Source organism: Pongo pygmaeus, chromosome 10, assembly GCF_028885625.2.
Source record: "Pongo pygmaeus isolate AG05252 chromosome 10, NHGRI_mPonPyg2-v2.0_pri, whole genome shotgun sequence".
Classification (NCBI taxonomy): domain Eukaryota; kingdom Metazoa; phylum Chordata; class Mammalia; order Primates; family Hominidae; genus Pongo; species Pongo pygmaeus.
Genome location: NC_072383.2, coordinates 88,415,183 through 88,437,660, shown reverse-complemented (window position 1 = coordinate 88,437,660; position 22,478 = coordinate 88,415,183). Strand labels below are relative to the sequence as shown.

The 22,478-nt window shown below is 35.1% G+C and overlaps 1 long non-coding RNA gene across 2 annotated transcripts in view; it reads right to left on the bottom strand.

Annotated features, from left to right (window-relative positions):
- LOC129010401 (uncharacterized) overlaps nucleotides 1–22,478 on the bottom strand; it is a 190,286-nt gene that overhangs the window by 26,943 nt on the left and 140,865 nt on the right. The window contains exons 5-6 of one of the 2 annotated variants that reach the window (XR_008492990.1): nucleotides 10,473–10,611; nucleotides 3,494–3,613 (exon numbers count right to left, since the gene is read on the bottom strand). This is a non-coding gene — a long non-coding RNA (uncharacterized LOC129010401). Of the gene's footprint in view, nucleotides 1–1,238; nucleotides 10,612–22,478 lie in introns of those variants that run through there. The other variant, XR_010122652.1, reaches the window with a different exon arrangement.

Below are 22,478 nucleotides of genomic sequence, written 5' to 3'. Positions count from 1 at the left end.
TTTTTTAAAGATCTTACAACTAGTAGGTGGTGGTGTTAGCTAGCATGTGATCTGTCTTCAAAACTCAAATTCTTAAGCACTCCACACACTGCCTCTGGATGGGAGTCCTAAACGTCTATGAGGGACATGAATCCTATTATATCATTTTTGCAGTATCTCTAAGATCTTATACAAGACAGAAATACAGAGGAGGCAAAGGAGGTTTTAATTATCTGCTTTTTCATGTGTTTTCCTTCATGGAATTCACTTCGAATACATTTTAGGGTTTTGAAGAAGCCCAGGAAATTATTTCCTTCTATCTTCTCTTCAATTCATATGCTTAACTCCTACCCAACATTTGTTCACTACCTTCCTCCTCCTCTAAACAAAGCAGAAGCAAAGAAAAATATTAATGCTACAAGAAACATTTGCAATGATCTATGCAACCCTTTCTCTGGAAGGTTCCATCATTATCAGATTCACCTAACAACTCCTATTCATCCAAACATGGTCTCAATGGAGCTTTTCTTTACCTGTAGGCAGCTTAGTTGCCTCCCACTGTCTTTTGTTCATAGCCACGTCAGAGAGACAGTCTTTTTAGAAGACTGGTAGTTATGCAGTATTCCTAGTTCTGTACATTACAGTGGGCACTTAAAGTTTATGTTTTGAATGAATTAATGAATCCAATACAAAGCCCTCATTTTACAGAGGAGGAAACTGCTGTGAAATTGGAAATGTAAAGTGGCTGATCACAGTCACATATCTAGTCAGTAGAAAAGCTGACCTCAAGTCACTACATTTTCCGTTGTGAGAGCAAAGTTGTCCTTTATAGCCTAAATCAAACCTGACGTTCTTAATACCTGAAAACAATAGCCCAGCAATAATAGCTATCTTCTTTATATCTTATAATGCTTATAATCTGTAGCACTCATTTAGTTCTGGGTGCATATGTGTATATTTTACTTTTCTCTACCTAGATTATAATTATTTTAAAGTTAGAAATGTACCCTATCTTTTCCATTCATGATGCTTTGGTTTCTTGAGTGTTTGAGCTTGTAAAATTAAAAGTTGATCGTCTTATTCACTTTTTTCACTTCTATCATCACCTCTAACTATAGCCCCAAGTACATCCTCAAGTTCCAGATGTTTGAATAGTCCCACATTTCCATGTCTCCCTTGGAACCTGAAAAATACTCTGGACCACTAGTAACTGTCACAAAACTAAAATAAGGCCATTCTGAGATTGGGTTAAGGGGACTTATATTTTCTTTCCCTTAGAAGATCTCTGTGGAACTGCAGGGAATAATTTATCATGCATGAAGACTTTTTTTTTTTTGGTGTGCAAGTTACAAAGACTCATCACAGAGATTATCTTGAGTCTTGAGTGATGGTATGTGGAAATGCAAGCAGGCCTCAGAAGGCCTGGAGACAGATCAAAAATCCAAGTAGCTACTCTTTTATCATTTTCTCTCTCTCTTTATCTCTCTCTCTCTCTGTTTCTTTCAACCTATCTCTACCTTTCTGTCTTACACACACTGTCTCTCAAGGAACACACAGTCTGTCTTTCTTCTATATGGCTGCTTTATCATTCTCTCTCTCCATACATGTTGTCTCTGCTTCTCTATGTACATACAGAACAGCCATTGCCTTATAACTCCCAAGTATACTCATATAAGTCACAGGTCTCTAAATTCCAATTCCAAGATCCTGAAAGAGCCAATATGATTGCACCAACTTGGCTCAGATGTCCTATCCACTGCCCACTCAGTTCTGGCCAGGAGTCATGGTCACGGAGAATAGATGAGTTTCTGCAATTTGACATGGCCTCTGCTAGACACCATGGAGAAACATACAGGTGAGAAAAGTGAAAATGCTACCTTCAAAAATTTAATAATAGGTTACAGAGTAAGATTTAGAATTATATATTTTTAATAGTTTATATTATCTTTCCCACTGTGAAAGAAGACAGGAAGTGCCATCATTATTTGGTCAGAAAAATAGAAGAAAGGCTCTTATTTTCTTCTTCAATATTTCACCATTATACACACCTCAAAATTTCTATTGGAGCCCACTTCTTTCTTATTCAAACTAACCCCTTCACTGAGGATGGAGAAAATAGGGGAAAGATGTATAATTTCTTCAAGGTCCTTGTAATGTTAGGAATGTAGTATCCATCTTCTAGGGCCTACCATGATTGCTGGACCCCTTAGCATGACACCAACATTCCAAGCAACCAACTAAATGAAGGGAGTAAGAAAGACACGTTCCCCTTTTTTGAGTAGCACTTACCAGAGGCTCCACTCAATATTTCTTGTTTATGTAATTGGTCAGAACTATTCATATGGCCCATAAAGATGCAAAATAGGTGGATATATGTAATTCTTTTACTAGGCAACCTTGTGCTCAGCTAAGAATCAGGAATCCATTTGCTTATAAAAGAGAAGAGCAGAATGGGTCTATTATAGGTCAGTAATCTCTACCACAACCTTCAGTTCCTGTCCTCAATCTATGTCTCTTGTCCATAGCTTTTGATCCTGGTGACAATCTTTCCTGCCTCTTTTAAATCTTATCTTCCTTTGAATATGGTGATACTGAACTATGCCAGCACTTTTTATTTTCTGGTTACTTTATAACTTTACTTTCCTTGGTTTCTCAATTTCCTCCTGCCCTCTAAGGATAGGTGTCCCAAAGACTGTCATTTCCTCTTTGCGTCTGCTTTCATCCACTCCCACCATTTAAACTATCAGCATTATTTTCTAGCTTGTGCTCCCTCTCTCTCTCTCCCCCAACTTCCAGGAAGATATTTTAGATCACTTACTGGTCATTTTTAATTAAAAGCCCAATATCTCCCAAAAATCTATTGAGGTATCAGAAACACATTAATATTCAAAATATAATGCAGAGAAATTTCAACAGGTAAACTTTCTCTGATTCCCTATATCAGATAAGTTTGCTTATTCCATACCTACATCACATCCTGCAATTCTTCTTGGGTCCTACAATAATTATTAAAGTTAACTACCTGAAAAAAGATTTCTTCCATGTCTCTATTTCCTAGTATACTAGGTCTTGAGAACAATAAAAATATGTCTCTTGTTATAGCACTGTATCTCCAATGACTTGCACAGTGCTTTGCACATAGCAATCATGAAGAATAGCAAATGGACAAGCAAATGAATGAATAAAGATATCATTTGGTTGCCTTTCCAGAGTTCTCATAGGGTGAAATTACCTTGGTCCTCAATGTATTAACTTAGTTTTTAAGCAGACTAAGAATGAGTTTGTGCTCATTGGTGGAATCAACTGCCACATTCATAAGATCAGTGTCTACCAAATAATTTTCCAAGAGAGACAGTTCATTGGAGATCAGAGAATCAGAATAAAAAGGCATAGTCAAGTGATTTAAAATTTAGTGTAGTTGGGCCCAGATATGATGACATTTCTATCTTCATAATAAGGGTAATTTTGATTATATGGGCAAAACACTGGAAATCTGTGACTTATTCTTACTCACCCTTCCACAGTCCTTAAAAGTATAATAGATCTGAATTTAAATTCCAGCTCTATGTGACCTTGAGCAGGCTTCTTTTCTTCTCAGTCTTCTGTTTCCTCGTGTGAAAAAAAGTATCAATACCTGTTGTAAGGATTAATAAGATAATTATGTAAAATATTTAGCATAGTTCCTGGCATTTCATGAGCACTCAATCAGTGAAGGATATTATTTCCACCCTCCGGGCTTCCACAGATAATCAATGTTTTTTAATTAACAGATTTATTTTTGTTATTTAAAATTTTTTGTCCTTCCAACTTTTATTTTAGGTTCAGGGGGTACATGTGCAGGTTTGTTACATGGGTAAATTGCACATCCCCGGGTTTTGGTGTACAGATTATTTCACCACCAAGGTAATAACCATAGTACCTGATAGGTAGTTTTTCAATCTCTATCTTCCTCCCACCCTCTACTTTCCCAGGGTCTATTGTTCTCTTCTTTGTGTTCATGTGTACTCAATATTTAGCTCCCACTTATAAGTGAGAACAAACTGTAGTTGGTTTCCTGTTCCTATAATAATGTGCTTAGGACAATGGCCTCCAGCTCCATGCATGTTGCTGCAAAGGACATGATCTTGTTCCTTTTTATGGCTTTTTAGTATTCCATCATCTATATGTACCACATTTTCTTTATCCAGTTAGATATGTCAAGTTATATCCCAGCCCTATGGGTCAGGAAACCCATTTTTGTATCTTTATTATGACTCATTGTGTGTTGATTTAATAGTTTAACTCTCAAAGGTTCTTATCCAAAGCTCAGATGTCTCCACTAATCATCAGCCTATTGTTTAAAAAGTCACATTAATGATACAGAAATTTCCCCCTTCTCCATAGTTTTTCTATTTACAGTTTCATTATTCCATGGCCAACTGTGGTACAAAAATATTAAATAGAAAATTCCAGAAATAAGCAATTCATAATTCTTAAATTGCTTGTCATTCTGAGTAGTGTGATGAACTCTTCTGCTAACCCACTCCATTCCACCCAGGATGTGAATCACCCTTTGCCCAGGATATCCATGCTGTCTGTGCCACTTACCTGTTAGTCATCAATATTATCTGCTCCTGACATGCAACCATCAACATTGTCATAGCTTGATAATCCAGGATCACCAGAAGCAGATGATCCTCTTTCTGATGTATGGTCAGAAGGTCAATACTGTAGTAGCCTAACGCTGCGTCACAATGCCTATGTCATTCACTTCACTTCACTTCATATCATCGTGGAGACATTTCATCATTTCACATCACCACAAGGATGAGTACAGTACAATAAGATATTTTGAGAGCGAGATACTCCATATTCACATAACTTTTATTATAGTATATTGTTATAATTCTATTATACTATTAATTGATAATCTCTTACTATGTCTAATCTCTTACTGTGGCTTATTATGCCTAATGTATAAACTAAACTTTATCATAGGTATGTATGTATAGGAAAAAATACAGTATATATATGGTTTGGTACCATCCATGGTTTCAGGCATCCACTGGAAGTCCTGGAACCTACCTCCCGTGGATAAGGAGGGACTACTGTAATAATAATAATAATAATAATAATAATAATTTACATTTCCTGATTCCTGTCTCCATTCACTAATGAAAGAGCTTCAGCTCCCAAAAGAGCTCCCCTCCCACACACAAAAATATTACTGAGAGTCCCCAGGGTGAGTTTCACATGGACTAAATGAATATTCCAATTGCAGTGAAGGGTTTCCCTCCCTCTCTTCCTTCTTCTTGCTTTCTTTTATTGATGGGTTTTGCTTGCCCTCTTTCTATTAAAGATCAACTTAGTCATAGCAGCAAAACCAAAGAAGAGACTCCATCCTGTCCTCTATTCTCTCCAAGTGCATTTTCACCAGCCTTTCCTTTCCTCTTCAGCCAAAACCCCCAAAGCCCACATACTCACGAACACATACCCATGGACCTCTGGTGGTCAGAGAACAGGTTTCCTTGGCTACAAAATTTCAATCCCTGCTTAGATTCATCTGGGGCATCCTGCTGACTTATTTATATTATTTTTAAGTTGTCAGGTCACACAGCACTGCAGTTTCTGTCTAGCTATAATTTCTTTCAAATAACTTCTCTTTCTGTGGTCCATAGTTCTGGTAACAGTACCAGGCTAAAAAAATTCTCACAGTAGTTGCATGTTCTCTGTTTCCTTCCTTTCTCACAATCAATATTAATTTCTGCAGATTTTACCTCCATAATCTCTCTTATTTCTACTTACATCTTTCTCAATTTTCACAGCTGCTAACCAAGGTGAATCATTAACTACTCTTGCCTGTGTTGCTAAGTTCTCTTAATTTGTCCCTTTGCCTCCTATCCCCTTACCTTTCATCCGTTCAACAGTGTTCTGGTCTACAAAACTTGAACACTGGATGAAATCTTACAGCTCTAAAAGCTACTAAATCCATGAAAATCAAGTTGAACTAACCAGTGCCAATTTATATCACTGTTTCCTCCCATTTTAGGTAAATCTGATGAACTGGGTCATTTTTTTCCAGTTCAGACTGAAAACAAATTGTTAAAAGCCAAGCTATACTCTTCTTTGAAAACCAAAAGTAAACGTCCTAGATTTCAAACGTAGAAGTTGCAAAGAAGTACACCAATTGAAGGGGTTGCTACAGGACTACTTTTATCCTAACTGGAAAAAAAGTTAAGTCTAAGAAATATCTGGAATTATCCATAAGCAATTATGAGTAGCTGCTGTAGTGTAGGAGCAAGAGTAATGTTCATGCCATCCTTCCCGAAGCAATAAGCTCTGTAAGAACAGGGTGGTGTTTGCCTTGTATTGCCAGCACATAGCATCTAGGACCTGATACATAGCTGATACCAGATAATTATTTATTGAAAATATAAATCAATGGATATCTATCCAAACTGCAATTCTAATGCTCTATATAATTTATAATTTCATGAAATAAGAAGCAGTATTTTGCATATTGTTCTACACCCAGTAGGGTTCCGGACAGTTCTCTGCACAGATAAGGCATTTGAACAGATTTAAATGATCGATTTTTTACAAATATATATATGCAGTCATGTATATCACCAAAGGAAGTAATACTCTCAGTATGGCAATGCACAATAGAATCTGAAAATGGAAGAAGAAGCCATAGAAAGATGTTGGAAAACCTACAAGGTAAAGGCTTCTCAAATTCATTCCCAACCTGGCCAGAAACCCTTCAAATGTATGAGGTCCCTCAGGAGGAAGCAAAGCAATCTCTCTCCAAAGAGATTCCCGTAAAAAAAAAAAAAAAGAGGTAGTAACACCTCCTTCCCAGCTTTGTGCACACTGGCTTCAAACTCCGATATTACTTTGGAACAAAGAAAAGTAGCTTTCCCTTCTCTCAAAGAGAATAGAAATATTGCTAATGAAAGCATATTTGCCAGACTTACAGTCAGATGACAAAGAGCTCACTAGCCGAGTACTTGGAAAAGTTCAGACACATTTCAGAACCCAAATGCCACATCTATCAAAGGGGCTGATGCTACCAGCCCTGTCTTTCAAACACCATTTTTTGGGAAATAAAGTATCACATACATTAAAATGCTTTCAAAACATGAAATGAAGTACATGTTAGGTGTCATTATTTGCTGCTGACGTAGGTGACCCTGTGGCAAACTATAACAATACCTGAAGATCAGTAGTCACCATAATGCACATTGCTAAGGCGTGGCTGCTCAATATGATTGATTGCAAAGAGTGCCATAATAATAAAATTCCCTAAATAAATTTTCAGTTTGGGATACAGTCCATTTCCATGATTCCAGGTGCAAGTTCAAAAGTATCTCAAGGGAGCCAAAAGGTAATTAAAACTTTGTTAATGAAGAAAAAAAATCAAGAAGGACTATTGGTATTGGAGGTATAGGAGGGAAAAAAATGGCAAGGAAAACGAGTTGTACATCTAGGACGTTGGATAGTTCCAATTATATTAAATTGAACAAGGAATATGCCACTCTGGTTTTATTACTTAAAAAACAACAAAAAACTTGAAGTCCCTCCTCCAAGATTAAGCTCTCAGTTCATTCACTTTCTTTCATTCATCATTTTTCTTTATCTCTGTTGGTGTTATCTATCCCTCTGTCTTTTTATGTTAGGTGATTTCACAATTCCACACATGGTTGTTTTATCGTCTTCTGTTACTTGTTTAAAAACAAAGAAATCAGAAAGCCCCCTTTCCTTCATGCTGTCTTCTCTTATCTTTGCATCAATTTTTCTATTTTCTTCTATTACCAATAATGTTTAATTTCCACTACTTTTGATCTTTACTTTTCTTCGTCTAATTTACACGACAGTTCTGGTGTTTCTGCCTTATATTGATGTCTCTTCTGTCATTTAACCCTTGTCTTTCCCAATCCTACCATTCTGTCCTTCTTTTTTATTATAATTTTTAAAGCATGTGAGGGAGGCCTTAAAGTGTTGCAGGAAGAGTTTGCTACCAGGATATTTGGAGTGAGGAAGAAGCCACAACAAAAGTCACTTATTCTAATTAGTGTATATCTGTGAGTGTGTGGGGGCTGATGGTTGACTCGAATCACTAGGTGGCAGTAGTTCAGATCTGACTCTATTCAGATAGCTGTGTCTTTCTACCTGCTTCCTTAATGTTTATGTCCTATATACCAATTTTTATTCAAAAACTCATGTGGTCCTCTGCAGCATCTACATTTGAAATCTAGGACATGTCACATCAGTTCTCAAAAATAACATAACTTAACACTTAAGGATTTATGACTGCTGATTGCAGCCGAAACTAGGGAGGAAATGGTTTGGTTGATTTGCTTTTTTTTTTTTTTTTTGGCATTTAAAAAAAAGTAAATTTAAAGAACTTTATATGCAAATGTGCTGATGGAATAAAATTCCACTGCCAACATTCAGTTTATGAAGTACAATGCATTAATGAGCATTTCATAAAAACAAGCCTTCCAATACTTCCAAACCTTGATTATTAGATAATGTGGGTAATCCATAGTGTGATCTATTGAATATATAGTGCGTACCTACTACACTTTGCCTACCCTTCACTTCTTCCTGTTGGGAACTGACCCTGCTATACCATTTACTAGCTACAAGACTTTCAACACATTATGAAAGCTCACTGTGCCTTAACTTTTCCAATTTAAAATTGGGAATGTTAATGGTACATACCTAATGAGGTTACTGTAAAGTTTAAGTGAGTTAAATACGTAAAACATTTAGAATGGTATCTGGCATGAATTTCTCCATGGTAGCTATTTGTCCAAGATATCCTTAGATCACCTGTTATGTTTAAGCATTAGATTGGGGGATGCAGGTTAAAAGGGAACTCTCCCCAGGTACATTTTAAAGCAGAGATGCAGATAAGTAACCACGTTATTAACAATGCAATTTGGTAAGTGGGATTTGCGAGGAGGAGCACAGAATTCTATAGGATGAAAGATCAACTTACACCATATTTGGGTATGTAAAGGAGAGATGAAAAACCCTCTCAGATAAAATTATATCTCAGTTTAAAATCTAAGGCTGAGAAGGTTTAAATGGATGTTATTAGGGGGAAAGAAGGTTAGGAAAGGTGTTTCTGGGAGAGGAAGGAGCACATATTCTTCCCACAGTCTAACTAAGAAGATAATACTGGCATTATTCAGAAATTAGGCCATTTTTTCTTAATGCTCACAGGTATCTGAATAATTCATTTTGAGTCCCTATAAAGCAGAAGAAGCAAAGGAAGCATTTCAAAGGCCAAGAAGAAACTATTATAGCCTGGCCTACTGAAGTGTGACTGTGAAGTAATGAAACAGATTTTTAAACAAAATGTGGCATGAATCTTTTCTCTGATAATATGCTGATCTCCTCCCTATGAAATGCTACTAAATGTTTTTGAATAAGGAATGCATTCATGAATTATATTTTCTAGGAGTAGTGATGGGTTTATACTGAGTCATCAATTATTCTCTCCTTGGGAACAATTGTGTGAATTTGCAAATCAGCTTGGTGTGGGATGGGAGAAGGGCACAATCTGGAGCCAGTCACAAGATGAATCCACTGAACACAAGAGCAATAAAAGCCTGAATTAAGCTTTTTTAAAAAAAAATCCATTTACAATCAACTGACCTGAGGTTTTACTCACTAGAACGAGATCACCAGGGGTTGGCGTTGGAGGGAATGAGTTCTCCACAATTTCTAGTCCCATAAAGATGTGATCTTGATTTCCCAAATGGATAAAACAAACTTCCTACAGTATGCAAAACCTGAGCTGGCCTCTCCTTTTAACAGTAGATAGCAGAAATATAGAACAATGAGTTTAACAGTCCAGGAATTTAGTAGGAAAGCCACCTACAAATCCCTGTAAGAAACATATTTCTGCAAGGCAGAGAATTGTGGACACTTTGTGTGATGAAATTTATGAGAAGCCCCAGGGGTCTCTGTATGGATGCAAAGTGATTAAGTTGAGCACTTACTGTAATTGCTTTCTACCATTTAGTTAAGTAGTGATTCAAATGGCAATGGTATGGTTTGGGTGGCAAAAGGGTCATGTGTATTCCTAGCTAGGGGTGTGTCCTTAGTCTTCAATTTTTTTTTATGTTCCTCTTATATGCCTCTCTCTTTTTGTATTATCCCTATCAAACTCCAGAGTTAACACTATCAGGTCTCAGAATTCCTACTCTCTCTACACCCAGACACACACACACACACACACACACACACACACACACACACACACACACACCCCTTCAGAACTCAGATTTAGAAATGAAGTATGAAGTATAATCAGGGACCCTATGTAACTTTTCCCTGACCTAGAGCAATGAAGAGCTTTAATAAGTATGGACAGTTTGAAATAAACCTGAGAGTCATGTTTGCCTGTCAGCAGTTTTATGTACTTCATCTTGAAGGTTAGCTCTTGGCAACCACTTGAGAATTTTTCCTATATGAAGTTTACCAACCAAAGGACTCACCCTTAAAGACAACCTTGTCTTTCAGTGATCTTAATCCAGTAATTACTCCCACACTTCCTCTTCCACCTCCTATTTGAATTATGGAAAACCCTTTCATCTCTTCTGAGTAACTTGTGCCATCTGGTTTTTCAGGGATTTCCTGCAATAGAGAGCAAGGAGCTAGTGAAGTTAGGTTTTTGTTGATGCTGTTGTTTTCCATTTCCCCCAGCAAACCATACAAAGTCATGAGACTCTGGTACAGTCAGCACAGATGTCTTCTCTCACTTCATAAACCTGATCATAGTATCTCTACTTAAAAAGAAACCTATCAACAACAATCATTACTCTCTTATGATAGTTTTTTGCTTCCAATTGGCTGCAATAACCTCATGCCTTTATTATCATGCCCCAAAAAGCTCACATAGTATTAAATATTCAACAATGCCCACCAGCAGCACACCAATATGTATATTATCTCATTTTGTCCACATTTGCCTATTCTATTATTACTATTTCCTTATTTCCTTACTATTTAAAATAAATCCAATCAACTATTTCTGGGCTCTTCCCTATTTGGATTGCTGCCTTGAGATGCATAGATGTGCCTCCTTTTCTTATTAGGTGCCATTCAGATTGGCTTTTAACTTATTTTTTCTGTTTCTCTGGATCTGTTTTTATTCCCCACTACTATGCTCCTACCTTTGTTGGCTGATTGATGGCTCCATCGGTGACTCCCTTTTCTCTTTTTCATCCCCTAAGCCAGTCACTTAGCATGTAATCACAATTTAATCATTTCCCATTCACTGCAGCCCCATACCAAAGCCTATTGAAAAACTTGCCCACATTGGAAAAAAAAAAAACAACAACAACTGAAAGGAGATTCCAAACAAATCAAGTATATTAAAAGAAAAAAAAAGGTGAAAATATATATTGAGTGAGGACCTTATGATGTAATCATCCAAGCATCTCTAAAACATTAGGTATTGGAGTTGGGACATGAAAATTCAGAGATAAATGACTGATGCTCATGTACATTTATAGTGTGTGTGGATATGGTGCTGTACATTGAATATTAAAGGATAGCCGATCTGCACTGAACATGTTGAAAGAGTTTTTCAATAGTAGACAATCCACTGTTTACAACTTTACCCTCTGCCTGGGAAAATCAATGTCCATTCTCAAGCAATCTGCTGCCCCGGTTATAGCAGTTCTGGTTCAAAGGAGCTTTGCATTTAGATGCTTGATCTTTCTGTCCCACTCTAGATTTTTGGAATGGTGCATTTTGTGATCATGATTTTTCTCCTGATTCCATTTCCTTATGTCATTTAAGAACATGAGGCTTTTTAGTATGACTCACTGAATAGCAAATATAGCATCTTAGTGAACTGCAGTTTTTCCTAATCAGAACATAAACTTGCTCTGTAATATCAGACTGAGACAGGAAAGAAAAACACAAAGAAAAATGGCCATTGAATCACCCTGAGCTCTGAAGGAAAGGTGTCAAAGTACTTATTAAGAATAACACTATACTTCTTTAATATTCTCAATATTATCAGGTAGTTATAACACTTCAATTTTTATCCCAGATCCTAAGTGAACTGAGATACAAATTGTCTTTAATCTCAAACCACCGAAGCCTATTTTAAGTAGAAACTTCAGGGCAGATACATTCTTCAACTGTCTTTATATATCCTGGTAGAAAGGGGTACACAAGAAGAATAACCACAAATCGGCCAGGTGTAGTGGCTCATGCCTGTAATCCCAACACTGGGAGACTGAGGCAGGTGGATCACTTGAGGTCAGGAGTTCAAGACAAGCCTGGCCAACATGATGAAACCCTGTCTCTCCTAAAAATACAAAAATTAGCTGGGCACGGTAGTGCACATCTGTAATCCCAGTTACACGGGAGGCTGAGGCAACATAATTGCTTGAACCCAGAAGACGGAGTTTTCTGGAGGTTGCAGTGAGCCGAGATCATATCACTGCACTCCAGCCTGGATGAGAGGGTGAGACTTCATTTCAAAAAAAAAAAAAAAAAAAAAAAAAAGGAATAACCAGGGATTAAGTGTAAAGAGGGCTTCCAGGAAGTCAGTAGTATCAGAAGAAGACCTAAACTGGGCAGCTATTCTAGGATATAATTCCAACAGCCAGTCTAGTCATCCTTCTTTTTGCTCAGGTTCCTCCTCTCTCTCCATCAGCAGGAAGGATTCTAAACCCCGACCAAGCAATTCCAGTCAGGATAAGCTCTGCCTTTAGCCATGGGAGAGAAGCTCAGCTTCTCTGGGCCCTTGCCCTGTGGCATTTGCCTGGTAGCAGGATTTCCAAGAATAACTACTGTCTGTGGTTTTCTCAAACCCTACTCCCTAGAGAAACCAGGGAGTGTAAACTTTTTTAGTCCCAAGGTGGTTTTAAGCATCAGCAAATGTTTGCTTTGAACTTTAGCCAGCATCTTATTTTATCCAAATGAACTCTCGAATCTCGATATATATAAACTAAAGTGCCCACCAGACGGATCAGTAAGTTCCTATTCTGTAGCATGAATAGGAACGGAAGTAATTAAGTGGAGGCTATGTGACCTCTAGAAACAATCTTTGGTTGAGTGGCAGGTAGAACAAGTTGGATTTAAAGTACTATTTGGAGTCACAATTGATGTTGATTGCTAGTGAAGGGAGCTCTTCTAACACACTTCTTTGACTAACTCACAGAGAAATTTAAGAAGGAAAACAGAGTGTCTCTAAATATTCATTTGTAATGGAAAACGAAAAACAGAAGAAGGACACTAAGCAAAAAATTCCTAGCTTCATTCAGCCCTGCACACATAAATAATCTTTTCGAGGAAATGGCTTTTGCCTCTTGATTCAAAATTAGAATTACAGATGGAACATTTATGAATGTCTTCACAAACTTGGCTTGTAAATAGGTCATATAACTTTCGTTTCTTAATTCACCAACCTAAGCCTTCACCTGTCATGTTAACAGGCAACTCACTAGAAAGTCAGCATAGGATAGCAGGAACATGCATAGATGCTGGGGCCAAACTGGCTGCTCTATATCTCTCCTCACTTACCAGTTCTATGAAGTAGGGAAGCTTAAAAAGATCAACTCCCAAGATCACACAACGACAGTTAAGATGGGATTCTCTAAGCAGTCAGAGAATGGGGTTGGATTGATTCGCTTGTGTTCACCTTTCTTTGCCACACTGTACAGTTACGGACACATAGCCTTATAAACTGGACAGAGAAGACTATTGACAGGTCCTAATAATCTGACAGATAAGGCAAGTCTCTGCAGATACAGGTCCCTAAACAGGCCACCATGAAAACTTCAGGAGAATGACTCCTCTCCCTCCAAGGCTGTCTCTTTGATAGAAATGGTGTATTTGTTTTCTGTGGCTGCTGTAACACATTACCATAAATTTGGTGTTTTAAAACAACAGAAATATATTCTCTCACAGTCCTGGAGGACAGAAATCTGAAATCAGTTTCACTGGGCTGAAGGCAAGGTGTTGGTGGGCTTGTGCTCCTTCCAGAGGTTCTAAGGAAGACTCCATTCCCCACTTTTCCCAGCTTCTGATGGCTGCCAGAGCTTTGGCTTGTGGCTGCTTCACTCCAATATCTGCCTCTCTGTTCACATCACCTTTTCCTAGTGTGTGTGTGTGTGTGTGTGTGTGTGTGTGTGTGTGTGAATTCTATATCTGATCCCCTCCTTAGAAAGATACCTGTGATGGCATTTAACACCCATCTGGATGATCCAGGATAATCTCCCCATCTTAAGATTCTTAATCACATCTTCAAGAAACCCCTGTTTCCCTCATATAAATTAACATTCACAGGTTCCAAGGATGAGACATGGATATCTTTTGGGGGTCTATTTTCCAGCCTGCCACTAATGGATTATGCACCTTCACCTTGAAGACCTAAATCAACAGCCTATTCTCTGCCCCCAGTGATCTGCACACTATCAGGGCCCAGAAGGTTTTCCTTTTCAGATTTATATAACAAGATTTTTTTTTAATCATACTCCCTTTCTGAAAAAGAACAAAGCTATCATTCAGCTTGTTCAGTGTAGTTTTTTGCCGCCAGAAAGCCTCAGACTCTCAAACTCAGAAGGCATAAGATCATTATTCACTTTTCCAATGATAGACCTGCCTGCCTGTCCTACTACTTGCAGACACAATATTTACATCTCAGGAAAAATTACATCCGCCTGCACCATTATCTTTGTAAAATGGGAAGATTTTCCAGTGCTTCAAGAATTGTTAATTCCTCTAAGGATATCCAAGGTGACTCTCCAGCTTCTCTCTCACCAAAGCAAAGCAAGTAAAGGAGCAATGTTGTCTATGCAATGCTGAAACAAATAAATAAATAAATTCCAATCTGTGCTGTGAAGTGGTGTGAAAACCGGGGAGCTGACAAAGGAGACTCCACATCCTGTTCCTCTAAAATATTTTAAGGTAATTGTCCTCTCACTTTCCACTGCGATTTACAGAAGTTTAGTCCCCTACCTTCCTGGTCAATATTCTCTTTCTCCTAGGCTTGTCTGCCTCATTTATATTATGGTTGGCGGGTGTGATTGTTAAGGAAGTGGACTCAGGCCCCAGAGGCTATGGTTTGAAGCCATGCTCCAGCCTTTTCCTAGCTGTGTAGTCATGGATGAGTAACTAAATCTCTTCTCTGTGGTTTTTTCTAACCTGTAAAATAAAAGTGCTCATTGCCTGCTAGGAAGAATAAATACATAAATAAAATGTTTAGTATAATGCCTGACACATGCTGTACACATGATAGACATTACTATTATTGTCCTCTTTCCCTTCCCTGTTCTTTCCATGTAGAAAGCTACCATTTATTCACCACCCCACCCCATCCCCACCACCACCATTCAATGAGGGCTTTGACACATAGTTTAGAGGCTTCCTTTCTACTTCAAGGACTGGAACAATGATAGATGATTTTCTCATCCTCAATGATGATTCATTTCCAAGCTCTAAATCTCCAGGGGGTGAATTTACCTTAAGATTCAAGAGCATCCATTCCCCTCATATATGCCCTGTCCAAGACCTTAGGAACTACTCTTGTAATTTGCATTTAAAATTTATATTTTGTTTTTTAATGATGTCCCTCTCCTATTAATAAAAGCTTCAGACTTCACAAAATCTTAACCTATATCTGCTCTTTGCAGTGATCTTCTACATCTCAGCCCCATTCTCCAGTGGACACTCTGGAAATTCACAGCAGCCAAACCTACCCCTGCACTGAAAGCACCTTACCCTGAACATAACACTCTAATCTTTGCAGATTTCTTTCCAGCATTCCTAAGGTATTAGTTTTTTAGCTACATCATTTTGATCTTTATAAATTGTTTACTTTTTTAAAAATTATAGAAACTATGTGATTATACATTTTAAACCACAGTGAATCCAAAACTCAATTATTCTCATATGTAAAATGTGCCCAACACATTTGAAAACCTTGCATTGAAGTTACTAGCTAAGCCAAGGCACAAACCAAGCAGTCCTTATGAAACATAGATCATCAACTTCGAACTTCTCTATTTTATGTCAGGACTTTCCTTACTATTTTGATTTTCAGCAGAGATATTCACAATGAAATTATTTTCGAGAGTTCTCTAACCCCCAAAACATACCTAATTTCACCAATTACTAAGAGCTTTACTTCAGAGAAATAAAAATGTAATATAAATGTCTTTATCTGTGTTCTTACTTTAGGCCCAAAACTAATATTTCAGTGCCTTAACCTTCAAAAATCTAAATTAAAACGTTACTGGGTGAAATCAAAGATGATGATATTAATGAGCTCCAATGATCGGCGTGGAGTGTTATTTTTTCTATTGTTCTGTAATAATGTGAAAGTTAAGAGGGACTACACTGTAAGTGTAGCAGAATGCAGACTGCTGGATTTTAATCCCTGACCTACCCATTACCAGCTGTGAGACCATGGCCAATCTCTCCTTGCTTCAGTTTTCCCATCTATAAAGTAGGGAAACTGCAGTATCTACACACTAGGGTTGTTTTGAGGGTTAAATAAGTTAAAATGTGGAATAGTAAGCACTCAGTAAACGTTAGCTATTGTTATTACCAAATAACACTGCAAATAAGCAGGCCACCTGTTGGAGATTAGAAATATTTCACCATACTAAAAATTTGTGTAGGTTTTTAATATGATCATATTTTTATATAAGTTTTACCTTCAATGTAGACTAGACCAGGATTCACTTCTGAAATAAAAAGTTATATGAGAAGAACTTTATAATCTTGACCTATAAACTTTAGTAATAATCTAAGGAATGAGTTTCAGATAAATTGTCTTTAAATTGTGCATGTACATGTAAAATATAAACCAGAAACTTCAAAGACTAAGGGCATATCCAAGACTCTGTTTCTTACCTTGGAAGAATATTCTTGGGAGGAGTAATTCCCTGTTCAAATGTTTATTAAATAGAACACAGTGATATAATTAGACTATAAAATAATAGTAATAATAACAAATGTACACTCTCATTAGCTTACAATCTGGTAAGAGACAACAACTAAATATACCTTTATAATACTGTGAAAAGTACTATGATAGATTAATATATAGGGTTTAGAGTACCTAAGCTTAAGGGTTCACTCAATTGTAAATAGCTCATCTTCTACAACACCATGCTGGCCATATTAAACAGTTTAGCCATTTGTCTTTATATATATATATATATATATATATATAAAATATATTATATATTCTATATATTTATCTATATAATGTATATTATATATTTTATATATAATATACATGTATTATATATAAATATAAGATATATAATTATACAAACATAAGATATATAATATATTATACATTATATATTATATTATATAACATATGATATAATATATTATATCATACATAATAAATATTTTATATAATATATTATATATTATGTAATATATATTATGTTTTATATACTATATATTATATAATATATATAAAATATTATATAATATATAATATATTATGTATTACACAATATATATATGTTTTATATATTATATAATATATAATATATTATATATACTACAATATATATTATATGTTTTATATATTATATATTATGTATATAGTATATGTTGTATATATAATCTATAATATATAAAATATATATTATGTTTTATATAATCTATAATATATAAAATATATATTATGTTTTATATATTATATACTATATATTATCTTTTATATACATTATATATAATATATATTATGTTTTATATATATAATATATAATATAGAATATTAACAGTTTAGCCATTTGTCTTTATATATAATATATAATGTGTTATATATCTTTTATACATTTAGATATTTATATATAATAAATATTATATAGAATATATTATATATATTATATGTATTAAATATAATATATTTTATATAGAATATATTATATATTTTACATAATATATAATATATATTATATATAATTTATATATTATATGTAATATATTATATATTTATAAAATATACATATATATTTTTAATATATATTATATAATATACATTTTATATATTATATATTATATAATACATTTTTATATATTACATATATTTTCTATATAATATACATAATATATTTTATATATAAAATATGATATATCATACATATATATCATACATATATGTATATATGATATATATATACATATATATAAAATATATATCATACATAAAATATACTATATTATATATACAAAATATAAGATATCATATTTTATATATAATATATATTGTATTTTGTATATATAATATAGTATACTTTATGTATGATATATAGTATATTTAATATACAATATATAATATATAGTATATTATATATAATATATAATATACTATATATAATATCTAAAAAATATTTTTAATATATTATATATAATATAAATTATATATAAATAAATATATATTATATATAAAGACAAATGGCTAAACTGTTTAATATTATATACATAATATATAATACATATTTTATTATATATAAAATATATCGTATATTATATATAATATATTATATATTTTTTATTATATATAACATATTATATATTTTTTATTATATATAAATATAATATATATTTTATTTCATATAACATATATTTACATATTTTATTATATATAATATATATTTATATATTTTATTATATATAAATATATATTATACATGTTTTATATATAACATATATATTATATTATATATAACATATATTATACATATTTTATATTATATATTATAAATATTTATATATACATATATACATATATGTATATATGTATATATGCATATGTGAATATATGTATATATAATATACATATTTGATATTATATATAATATATTATATATTATATGCAATATATATTTTTATATACTATATATTATATGTAATCTATATATTTATATATTATATAAATATATTATATGTAATCTATATATTTATATATTATATAAATATATTATATGTAATATATAATATATATAACATATTATATGTAATATATAACATATATGATATATAATATATATTATATATTTTATAATATATAACATATAATATATAATATTATATATAATATATAATATTATATATAAAGACAAATGGCTAAACTGTTTAATATTTTATATATAATATATAATATATATTTTTATATATATTATATATAACATATTATATGTTATATATTATATATTTAAAGACAAATAGCTAAACTGTTTATTATATGTAATTATATATAATATTATTGTATAATACATAAAATATTATATATATATATTTTTTTTTTTTTTTTTGAAACAGGGTCTCATGCTGTTGCCCAAGCTAGAGTGTGCTGGTGCCATCTCATCTCACTGCAGCCTCGACTTCCTGGGCTCAGGCAGTCCTCCCACCTATGCCTCCTGAGTAACAGAGAACACAGGCCATTTTCATAATTACCTTCATTTTAGACTTTGGTTACTAGTCAGCTTAATTTATGCCATCACTACCTGAAGCCATGAAAATGTGTTCTATTCTATTCCTCAGATGAAATTTTGGTGTCAAAAATGTTAACATTACTGGTTCCTTTGCTCCTTTAAAGAGGTTAAATACAGAGCCATTCTCTATTACTTAATACAGGTACATATCCTAGAGTCTCCTTAGACAGGAAATAATTAAGCCCACTTGTCATCCTTACCAAATTAGTGCCCAAGTTAAGAAGAAATCCCAGGAGAGGATTAGTGCAAATTTAAATCAGATATACAGCTAATCCAGCACCCAAGATAGGGTTTGCATTTCAATCAATCAAAGCACAGGGACTTGCATTTTGACACCAAATGCAGAAAGTCAGAGAGCTATGGTTAGGTCTCGGAAGGCTGCTGATATGGAAATGTCTCATGTGAGTCATTCCACTCTGTGGTGTAAAGAAATTGAGGACTGTTCCCAAGGTGCTAAAGGATGTGGAAGTCATTCTCCCACCCACTAGGTGTGGGTGCAATCACTGATGCATCACTGGGTGTGGCTGGGTTATGACACAACATAAAGTCCTAGCAAAGCAATTGCTTGGAGTGGGCAAAATTCAGCCTCACTTCAGGATAATAGCATTCAGTAGTGGCTCTCTCCACCTCCCAAGAGCAGAAATAAAAGAGATTGTTAAAATGCAGAAAGGAGGAGTGAACAATTTTCTACCCCTTATGTTTAAGGAGGGGTCTAGAAGACAGATGTAAGTGAAATGAATTATATGTCTTAACCTCCTTCACTCTTATCTGGAGTGAATAGATTGCTTTGTCATACAGCTGCCTAAGGCTAATCCTCCACACTCCCACAATCTTCTCAGTCTACTGCCTGAGTACCTTTGAAGCCAGGATTTAAAATCCTATAAATAGAAACAGGATTACTGGTTGCAGACTGCTGAAAAACTTTAAATGCTTCCTGGAAAGTGCAAGGAAGGATGTATAATGGCATGAGAAGAGGTGAATGGGGAGGAGAAATGTAAATTTTTAAGAGAAATAGTAAACTCTAACTTAATACAGTATTTCAATAAATCTGACTTTTCTTTTTGTGACCCTAAGAGATTTTTTGGATTTTCATAATGAGAAATTGCATCCAGGCAAGGTGTAGTGGCTCACGCTTGTAATCTCAGCACTTTGGGAAGCCAAGGTGGAAAGTTTGCTTGAGGCCAGCAGTTTAAGACCAGCCTAGACAACAGAGTGAGACCCTGTCTCTATGAAAAAAAACACAACATATTTTAATTAGCTAGGCATGGTGACACGCACCTCAAGTTACAGTTACTCAGGAAGCTGAGGTGGGTAGATCACTGGAGCCCAGGAGTTTGAGGCTGCAGTACGCTATGATTTTACCACTGCACTCCAGCCTGGGTGACAGGGTGAGACTGCTTGTCAAGAGAAAGAAAGAAAGGGAAGGAAGGAAGGGAGGGAGGGAGGGGGAGAGAGAGAGAGAGAGAAGGAAAGAAAGAAGGAAGGAAGGAAGGAAGGAAGGAAAGAAAGAAAGAAAGAAAGAAAGAAAGAAAGAAAGAAAGAAAGAAAGAAAGAAAGACAGAAAGAAAGAAAGAAAGAAAGAGAGAGAGAGAGAAAGAAAGAAAGAAAAAGAAAAAGAAAGAAAGAAAGAAAGACAGAAAGAAAGAAATGAAGGAAGGAAGGAAGAAATTAAATGGAAGGGAGAGAGAGAAAGAAAGAAAGAAATTAAAAGGAAGGAAGGAAGAGAGAGAAAGAAAGAAAGAAAGAAAGAAAGAAAGGAAGGAAGGAAGGAAGGAAGGAAGGAAGGAAGGAAGGAAGGAAGGAAAGGAAAGAAAGAAAAGAAAGAAAAAAGAAAAGAAAAGAAAAAGAAAGAAAGAGAGGAAAAGAGAAGAGAAAGAGGCCGGGTGCAGTGGCTCACGCCTGTAATCCCAGCACTTTGGGAGGCCAAGGCACGTGGATCATGCAGTCAGGAGATCCAGACCATCCTGGCTAACACAGTGAAACCCCGTCTCTACTAAAAATACAAAAAATTAACCGGGCATGGTGGCAGGCACCTGTAGTCCCAGCTACTGGGGAGGCTGAGGCAGGAGAACGGCATGAATCTGGGAGGTGTAGTTTGCAGTGAGTAGAGATCCCACCACTGCACTGCAGCCTGGGCAACAGAGCGAGACTCCATCTCAAAAATAAAAATAAAAATAAAAAGAGAGAGAGAGAGAAAGAAAAGAAATTGCATCCAGTTACCTTGAGTTTTTACTTAGAAAATGTCCAATTGTCTTCTACCGATTGAAATTCACCTCTTCTATAATCCCCACATCACTGCTAAGGCTGGCTTAAGATATCCATCCACAAGAAATAGGAACGCTTTTACACTGTTGGTGGGAGTGTAAATTAGTTCCACCATTGTGAAAGACACTGTGGTGATTCCTCAAGGATCTAGAAGCAGAAATACCATTTGACCCAGCAATCCCATTACTGGGTATATACCCAAAGGATTATAAATCATTCTACTATAAAGACACATGCACACATATATTTATCAGAGCACTATTTACAATACCAAAGACTTGGAACCAACCCAAATGCCCATCAATGATAGACTGGATAAAGAAAATGTGGCACATACACACCATAGAATACTATGCAGCCATAAAAAAGAATGGGTTCATGTCCTTTGCAGGGACATGGATTAAGCTGGAAACCATCATTCTCAGCAAACTAACACAGGAACAGAAAATCATACACCACATGTTCTCACTCATAAGTGGGAGTTGACCAGTGAGAACACATGGACAAAGAGATGGGAACATCACACATCAGGGCCTGTCAGGGGTTGAGGGGCAAGGGGAGGGAGAGCATTAGTACAAATACCTAATGCATGTGGGGCTTAAAACCTAGATGACGGGTTGATAAGTGCAGCAAACCACCATGGCACACATATGCCCATGTAACAAACCTGTACGTTCTGCACGTGTATCCCAGAACTTAATGTAAAATTAAAAACAAAAGATATCCATCCACAAATTCTACTAGCTCATTCTT